The following is a 9,746-nucleotide window of genomic DNA, read 5'->3' on the forward strand; positions in this document are numbered from 1 at the left end:
AATTGTTATTAATATTGGAAAAACTTCTCTTAGTCAAAAACAAAACAGAAAAAAACAAATGTTTTGCCCTAAGTAGGTGTATAAGATTTCTTTTTTTTTTTTATAAATGCTTTGAGCAGACACTACACACGCACACACATACACATGAATAATACAAAAATCATGAATATATCAAATGTAGAAATATAGCTACTTTGTAAGATGTTTAGAGCTAGAAACCGAACAACAAACAAAAGCTGCAAACGATAGCATTTATTTTTTCACCGCAAAAGAGAACAAAAAACAAGAAGGGAGAAACAAGTGAACGTAAAGCCTTTCCAAAAGATACAAACACATACACATGTAATTTATTATTTAATCACACCATTAATCCATTGTAAAGAGGCAAAAAGCGGATACAAATTAAACTAAAACCTATTAAACTATAGAATTAAGAAGTAGCAGTGCGAGAAGATAGAAGAGAGAGAGAGAGAGAGATGCGAGTAAACTAAAGCTGTTCATAATTGAAGTCAAAGCCCAACAACAATAACATAATCGAAACATATTGTATCTTATATAACCATTCCGTACACTTTATATACACAAACACACCATAAATAATTAACAAAGGAAGGTTTAATTTTTATTTGAATAATTAATTTTACATTAATCCTAGCTCTTAGGAAAGACCACCAATCGTACTGATACACTGAACAAACAAAAAACACACCACAAAATGGGCGTAGGAATACAAATCGTAGGAAATCGTTAATAGTTTAAACACATAAATATAGTCTCTATACTAAGAGTAAGTGTAAAACCTAAGCTTTTCTTCAGAATTTGATTTTGATTTGAATTTGAATTACAAACAAAAAACGAACTATTATTTTTGATTTAATTGAAATTGAAATTGAAATTTTATTTTTACGCTTAGGTTTAATTGAATAGTTTTTTTTTTGTTCAATTTTTTATGTTTATAAGCAACAACGGGTTTTCATGTGCAATCGCTTGGTGTTGGTTAAACTTAAACAAAAGAAAGCAGGAGAATGGGATGGATGGAACAGTGTATCCTTTTGGGGTGAGCAGCGGTGAGACGTCGGGGGCTGTGCACTGAGGCGACACATACGCGCCCTCTGCACAGCCTCCGCAGAGTACCGTCACCCACCAGCAGGAAGGAAGAGCCTTAGATATATAGATAGATTTACGAGAGGGAGAGGGGTGTAGTGGAGCCCCCTCGTCACTCAAAAACCTTAGTTTTAATTAGAAAACTTTCACACACGCATACATATATACATATATCCGATGAGCACAAACACACACACACACATACAGATATATACATAGATATATCTATTTAGTTTAGTTCAAACAAAATATCTCCCATTCAGAATATCTTCAACTTCCATTAAAAATTGAAAATTTTATATTTTTATTTCTACGAATTTGTATGCCTCACAGAAGAAACCCTTCGAGAAGGAAAAACGCAAACCTTAATTTGGAATAACTGTACTTATCGTATGCATTACGATATATGATAAATATCTTGGAAATTTAAACGATCGAAAAATTTGAATTAGTTGATAAATGAAGAAATGTTTTTTTTTAACTATCATTTATGTATACTATATAAAGATTATGAGAATCGAACTAATTAATAAACATGGAATATTATAATAAAATGCATTTTCCATTCAAGGGAGAGATCAATGTACACAGGATTTGGGTGTTATGCTTTTCCTATGTTCCCAATTTATATTCCTCCCAATGTCCTTCTAAAAACCTGATAAATGCATCTATAAAACACTTTGTGGTTTTAGCTTACCGCACAGAAGAAAACGTTTCCGACCCCTAAGTGTACACATGTATATTCTTCATCAGCATCAATAGCCTATATCTGTCTGTCTCTCTGTCCGTCCTGAGCGTCAGCTAATTTTGGGGAGGTTCATGTGATATCACAGTGTTACAAGTGTATTTCAAAATTTGGCGCTGCTCCCCCACAAAAAAAAGGGGCAAAAATCTCCCACAGCCACAATTTTTATACCCGGTACTCGAAAAGTAAATAGGGTATATTGTATTTGTGTGAATAACGGTTGTATGTAACGCACAGAAGGAAACGTTTCCGACCCCATAAAGTAAATATATTCTTGATAAGCATCATTAGCCGAGTCGATAGAGCCATGTCTGTCTGTCCGTCTGTCCGTCCGTCCGTCTGTCGGTTTGTCCGTCTTCTTTGTCGGCTAGTTCTCAGAGACTATAAGAGCTAGAGCCACCAAATTTTGGCTCCAGACTGCTGTATGCTCACACTGAAACCAGTGTATTTCATAAAACCTTTTACTTTTCCTAGCTTTTTGATATTTTATGTTTTTAATTTATATAATAATCGAAAGATTAAGTCGTTTGTAAACGACAGTTACAAAATATTAGTTTTTATGGGTCGTCGAAAGCACTTTAGAGAAGAAAAAAGCCAAAGGATCAAAACTCCTAAAGAAGAAAGCTATCCCTATGTGAGGAAAGGAGGTAGGATCCTCATTTAAAATGATTCTTATTGCTTTAAAACATGTAAGATGCAAGAAACTCGTGAGAGAATTGGCGCAATATCTACATTTCGGTTGAAAATGCTTGGGTCTGAGTGTAAAGTGTCCCCCTTTAAAGCCGGCCACAGAGTTTAAAATAGATCTTAAAAAATTTTCAAATATAAGCAAAGATAGATTTAGCTTAAAAGAATATAAATTAAGTTTTCGAAGTCTGAGAAAAAATCTAGCTTAGCAAAGACACCATGGGGCAAAGTAAATACAATGTAGACAAAACACTAGAGCTGGCCCAAATATATATGGATATAGATCCTGTGATCCGGAGAAAGCCAAATTTTTTTTTTTTATGTAGAAACTTTAGGTCTTATGTAAAACGACTACCAAATGAAAAACACAACCCTTTGACACATATTTATATCTAATAATCATGCTGAGACAAGAATCATGGTATGTGCATGCCCTTAGGATTATGGAGGTGGTAAAGTACCCGTGCTGGAATCGATGATGAATCAACATGGCTATGTTATTATAAAATAAAACAATAATGCTGCCTTTTATGCAATACATAATGCCGTTAGTTGTGTCTTTTCATCAGGGAAATGACCCAAAACACACCAGATAGAGAGCTCTAAGGGGTTTTAAAACAGTGAGTTTTATGCAATGTTTTCTCTTGCTCAGTCCCCAGATATGAACCATACGGAAAATCTTTGGGTAACAGTTAAGGAATATGTTTCTAATAAGAAATCAAAGATAAACTGAATCCCCCAGGAAAGGCGCAAAAATAGGGTTACATTTTATGACAAGACTCTCAGCCTTCTTGTTTGCTGCCAAAAGCTTTAAAACAAATTATTATCCTTTAAATACAATTAAAGTAAACTATAGTAATGAAAAATGTGGGCAATTTCTTATCAATTTGAAGTTTTTTGAGCTTTTATAAAATTTGTGCTATTTTTGTTGCCGCCCAAATACTGGAATAATTCCTTTTCCTTTCAAATATTTCCAACTAAAGCCATCAAAGCATACCGTTTCTCTCGGATAAGTTGAATTAAGCCTCAAAGTCGATATAATAGTTTTAAAAACCATCATTAGAACCATTGTTTTAACAAAATATCCCAAAGAAAAAAATTATTTTCATGGTGCTATTTTAATCGCCGCAGCTGTATATATGTAAATGACAAAATAGGACGACTATTAAATTCGAAAATACAACTAAAAAATATAACTATTTAAAGGATTGGAGCGAGTTCGTTGAACACATTCATGAATAAGTATCATCTGCTTCCTCTTCTGAGGTACCTTCCTCCTTCTAATCTTGGAACTCCTCGTCAGACTCTTCGAACTCCACCTGATAATCCTCGAACTCCTCCTCGAACTCTTCCTCGTCCTCCTGACCGTCTTCCTCCCCGTGCCCCTCCTCCCCGTGCTCCTCATCGTTCTGCACCAGTCGTGGCACACCATTTACATCGAAGAGCCGTCTCGCCATTTTTATACCCGGTACTCGAAGAGTAAATAGGGTATATTGTATTTGTGCGAATAACGGTTGTATGTAACGCACAGAAGGAAAAGTTTCCGACCCCATAAAGTATATATATTCTTGATCAGCATCAATAGCCGAGTCGATAGAGCCATGTCTGTCTGTCCGTCTGTCCGTCCGTCCGTCTGTCGGTTTGTCCGTCTTCTTTGTCGGCTAGTTCTCAGAGACTATAAGAGCTAGAGCCACCAAATTTTGGCTCCGGACTGCTGTATGCTCACACTGAAACCAGTGTATTTAAAAAATTAGCCCCGCCCCCTTCCGCCCCCGCAAAAGGGCTAAAACCTCCCAAACCTAAAAATGTTAAGATAAAAGAAAACTAAAAACGCTATTCCGTAGGGAATGGCCATATCTATCAGATCGCCAAATTGGGATCCGATTGGATCATTAGTATAGACACAATGCAGAAATTCATTTGCAGTGGCTAAACCCACCATGTTTTTTTTCACATTCTCTCATTCACACTCTGCTTCTGCAGTGTGCGGCCTTCTGCCTCTGCCGCTGCTCTGCCTATGACTTGGATCTGTAGTGTGTGGCTCTAGGGGAGGGGGACGAGCGAAAATCGCGTGTTGGCGTCAGAAGTTATGTAGATGTAGATGTAGATGTTAGGTGTAGAAAAAATGTAAAATGTCAAATATAAAATTCTAAAAAAAACAATATGGTACAGGACTGAGTGCCGGGTATAAAAGTTGTGAAGCGTAAGATGCGTCTCACACGTCCCTTCTCGTTATTAACTGTAAAGAACAAAAAATGGAATACAAATAATAATAATACAAAATCTTACGTTTTTGATCTTACCGCTTGGCTAGCACAGACGGAACAGAGTTTTATAAGGGATCTCCGTATGGAGTGGCACAAAAATATTGAGAATCGCCTACTTTCTTGACATTTAATGATTAAACAAAACAAATTTCCAAACATGAATGAATTTAGGGTGATTTTAAGCGGAGATTTATTCAGTATAACCCACTGATTTATACGACTTTAGTTCCAGATTCCAATCGAGAAAAGGCAGAAGAATGCTGAGCAGCAGAAGCTTTAAGAGACACCCCCCCGCCAAAGTCCCTGTTTATGGTCAGGACCACAGACCAGGTTGCTGCTAGGTTTCAGCTGGGGCCAATGTTACTGCAGCATCTCATTTGCAGGTAGCTCTCTTTATTATACCCGGTACTCGAAGAGGAAATAGGGTATATTGTATTTGTGATAAAAGGTGGATGTATGTAGGGCATAAGTAGTTTCCATAATTAGTTATGTTATTCTAGCGTTTTCTCGTTTTTAGAGTGTGATCTTTTATCGCTCTTGTAAAAATGTAATCTTATTCAAACTTATCTCCTCCTCTGTCTGCTGTGGCCTATTCGATGCCCAATCCCTTGAGACCTGGCAGATTGCATGTGCGGTTTCGTTGTCACCTGACACCAGAGGCAACAAACCTGCCCGAACAACCCTCTTCACTGGGCAATAAAATATACAGATCCGGTTTCAGTAGATCTTCACACCTTCAAGCTTAACCTTTGTGCGGACTGACAGAAACGCAAAGCGGTCGAGGGGAGCTACGGCATGACGCGTCACTCGCATAAGAGAGCCGATTGATGACATGCGGCAATGGCTTTCCATTGATTTCCACAATAGTGGAAACATCAAGGTCACGATAAAAGCCTATCGATATGTAATCAAAAACGTTTTCACACTTATTTGTTGTTCTTGGTTTATTTTCAAATATTTTGTATTTTATTTATTTCGCTAGTTTCTTTATGTTTTGTCCTTCTTCTTTTTGGGTTTTCATTGGTGTTCTTTTTTTTGGGTTTTTTTCGTTAGGATTTTTCATTTTTTTGTAAGGGTTTTTTTCATTTTTTGGTTTCATGTTGTTGTTGTCGCTCTTTTTATTAATGTAGGACCTTGCTTTTTTCACATTAATTACTGAAATACACACACAGACACGGAATTACAATAAAAACTAGATTGTTTTTGGGTTCATTTTAGTTGTTCATTTTTTGTTTTCTGTTTGTCGTTATCATGAATTTGAATATATGTATTTGTTTAATTAATTTCCATTTAGAAAGTTCTTACGTTTTCTCTTCTTGTTTTTTTCATCTTCTTCTACATTGTTTTTTATTTCATTAGTTGAACTAAATTCTTTAAAATTTCCACTATTAAAAAAAAAGAGAAAAAAAACACACACATAGTAAACTAAGGAATACAAGGAAAGGAAAATTATTTATTTTTTTTTTTGAGAGAATTAACTTTTTCTTTGATTTAATATGTTTGAGCAAATTGCGCCAATTTTAATTTCCATTCCATTTTTTTTATTTTTTGTTTTGTTTGTTACTTAACAAATACAATTTACATTTACATAGATGATGACAATACACACATAGATATATATATAGATATACATATTTTTTAAGTTGATATGAACCTTCACTCTTCAGGGACCGAAACGAGACGAAAAAGAAAAGAAACACAGATTTTATTCTGACAAAAAATATATTTATATTTTTGCTGGTGTTATGGTTAAAATATGAAATAAAAATCGATTCAAATGAGAAATCATAATGATATTGTTAAATATAATCAGATATGTTTAAAAACTAAAGTCGTTTTAGCAAAGTATTAATTTTAATTTACAAAAGAAGTATACACAAAAATTAAAATTAATAAAGTTTATAATTATATATGTAGATATGCATACAGCTCGACTATATACACAGAAACATTTGTATGCATATATGAAGTTATTATTTTTCTTTTTTTTCGTTTAAAGCCAACACATCTGTCCCAAATTCTCTTTACCTCTGTTTAAATATATGTTTATATACATATATCTATATATATATCTCTTATGTATCTGTTTACACACATTGATTTAGTAGTTTTTAATGATTTTTCTGGATGTATGTATATAATATATATATATATATATCTATGCATATATATGATTTGTTTGTTATGTTTTATTGTGGGTTTTGTCTTACATAGAATCTAACACTAAAAACAGACACATTTCGTTTAAATTTTTCTCCTTTCTCTGCCACTTGCATTATATACATATACATATATATAGGTGTATATTTATATATACATATACGTTACTTTCGATATATTTGTAAACATTTAGTTTAGGTTTTGTATGTGTTAAAAATGCTTCTAAAAATTGTTTACCATATTGTTTTTTCTCCTAACTTTCACATTTTTCCACCATTCTTTTTGTTTTGTTTTTTGTTTTCTTTCATTTTGTGTTGTTATTTTTTATTGTACACACTACACACATATTTTTTTTGTAGTTTTTTAATTTTTCATTACAAAAAATTGTTTTTATGTTTGTTCACATTCATTTAGCTTAGCTTTCTAAATATATCTTTTGCTTTTATTTTTTATTTTTTAATAGTTTTTACTGTGTGTTTTCCTGGAGTATGGTTTCGTGGGGGACAGGGAGTGGGATCGGGGTAGGTTTACATAATACTGAAAATACGACTAGACATTCATAGTATATAAATACGATTTGTTTAATTTACTTTACCATTTTGTTACACATAATATATTTAAATATATATATATATTTTATTTAATTTTATTTTTATTAATATATATATATATAATTTCGTGGGCTTTATGTTGTTGTTCAGATTGAAATTGTTCGGTTTCGGTTTTATTCCTTTACTCCTCAATATTTCTCGAAAATGCTTTAAAAAGTCGTGTTTTTCATTGGGTTTCTTATTTTGTATATCTTGTTTTTGTTTTCAAATTTTTGCTTTTTTTAACAAATTCGTAAATTAAACAAAAATATCGGCTCTTCTGCTTAATTTTGTGCATAACAAATTTGTTTCTTCCATTACAAATCATTCTTTCCTATTAAAACATTTTCTTGGGTTAATTTCTCATTTGCTCATTTGTTTTCTAAGAATTTCGAGTTTGCAAAATTACACACAAGGAGGGGGACGACACATAGAAATATATAAATAAATATATGCGGCTATATATTCACATATATTGTATGTGGATATATCTTCGATCTATAAAGATGCCAAAAATTTCTATTCCATTTCGAATCGAAAAATCATTTTTTAAATTGGAATTATTCTTGATTTTTTTTCCCAATTCTTTTTAACTATTTTTATCTTTGCTTTTGTTTGCTTTTTAGGTACATTTATGTTTAAAAAAAAGAACAAAATCTATGACATTTAATCTGTTTCTGTGTGTGGACCTGGACCGGCTCAACCAAGAGAGGAATAAGTGTTTAGGCCCAGGCCTGGTGCTACTTTTCTCTTCTCCTTCTAGGGCCATAATATATAGACATATCTATTCATGCATTAAAATACATCTATACATGTGTAAGTGTGTTTAATTACCAACAATTTTTTCGCCTAAAAAATATAAATTGTTTCACAAAGAAAAATAATCGTACGTTCTTTGCCAGATCTCTGAGGAAGTTCTGCGAATACGTATACAAATATATATATATACGGTTTTATTTGTGTGATTGGACTGTTGAAGCTGTTCAAAGCTGTCTCCTCCTCCTCTACTCCTGGCCTAACTTCTACCCAAACTCTTCCATACTTTTTCTGTCCTACGGCTGTTGTTAAACGATACCTCTTCCACCTATAAATACATCTTTTACAATCCGGCTATTGTTTGTCACAAAACTCGCTCTCACACATGCTTTCACACATTCGTGAACATCTTAAAGACCCATTTTCTATTTCGCAGTTGGAAGTGGAAGGCAGCGATTATCTAAGATATCTAGGTTATATTTCATCGGTGAGATGCTTTTGTCAATGCTGTCGGTGGAAAATGTATCGTGTAACAGCAGCTTAACAATAAGTTCAGTGTGGCGTATTTTTATTTGTGTTCGTTTGTGTGTGTTGTGTATATATGCCTATAAAGTTTACAATATTTGCATTTTTTTGTATATTTTCTTGTCATTTTAATGTTTGTTTGTTTTTATTGCAGAAAATTTGGCGCCCAAGCCGTGTAACGGGCCTGGTTTACACTTAAAAAAATATTTCACTTTATTTGCTTTCCATCTTACCCATCGCCTCTTCTCTTCTGAATTTTCCCCGTTTTTTTTTTTCTCTCGGTTTTCTTACTTTTAGGTAGGGCTTTCTCTCCTTCACGTTTTCTTTTCAATATAATACAAAAAAATTTGTTTTGTTGCTGTGTGCGCAGTCGTTGAGATTTTAAATGTTAAAAGTTTACATCATTTGTTGTTGTTTTTTCAAGTTGTTGTTTTTTGTTTTTGTTGTTGTTGTGGAGCAAATTTTGTTTGCGTTTCCTTTGTTTGGTTGTTTTTCGATCGTGTTTTTCATTTTGTTGTTTGGTATATAAAATAGTTTTTCTTTTGTTTTGTAACTCTATTTCAGTTTTCAAATGTACAAAAATGTATAACTTTTATTTTAATTTAAATTGCTTCTGTTTCATTAGTTCAACTGAGATTTTGTTACGGGTGTTCCTAGGGGGGTGTGGGACTTGGAAGAACTCCCTAACACTTTTTCTTTATAACTTCTTCTCTGGGTTTCTTCAATTTTCTATTCCGAGACCTGGCGTCAAATGAGTTGGTGGAAAGGGGCTTAGGCGGGGGTAGTGGTCACATTTCTTACGCATTTTTCTGTCACTTTTTTCATGTCTCGTTCTGCTTTCTTGCTGGCAATCTCCCAGGAAATGCAATGCAATATTGTCAATCGCCTTTGTGATCGATATCATAACGACTG

The 9,746-nt window shown here is 33.5% G+C and overlaps 1 long non-coding RNA gene across 1 annotated transcript; it reads left to right on the plus strand.

Annotated features, from left to right (window-relative positions):
* Positions 1-110: 110 nt before the first annotated feature.
* Positions 111-608, plus strand: LOC117590569. The gene is made up of 2 exons (XR_004574305.1): positions 111-437; positions 477-608. It is a non-coding gene; the product is annotated as an uncharacterized LOC117590569 (long non-coding RNA).
* The last annotated feature ends 9,138 nt before the right edge of the window (positions 609-9,746 follow it).

Source organism: Drosophila guanche, unplaced genomic scaffold (assembly GCF_900245975.1).
Source record: "Drosophila guanche unplaced genomic scaffold, DGUA_6, whole genome shotgun sequence".
In the NCBI taxonomy this organism is placed as follows: Eukaryota; Metazoa; Arthropoda; class Insecta; order Diptera; family Drosophilidae; genus Drosophila; species Drosophila guanche.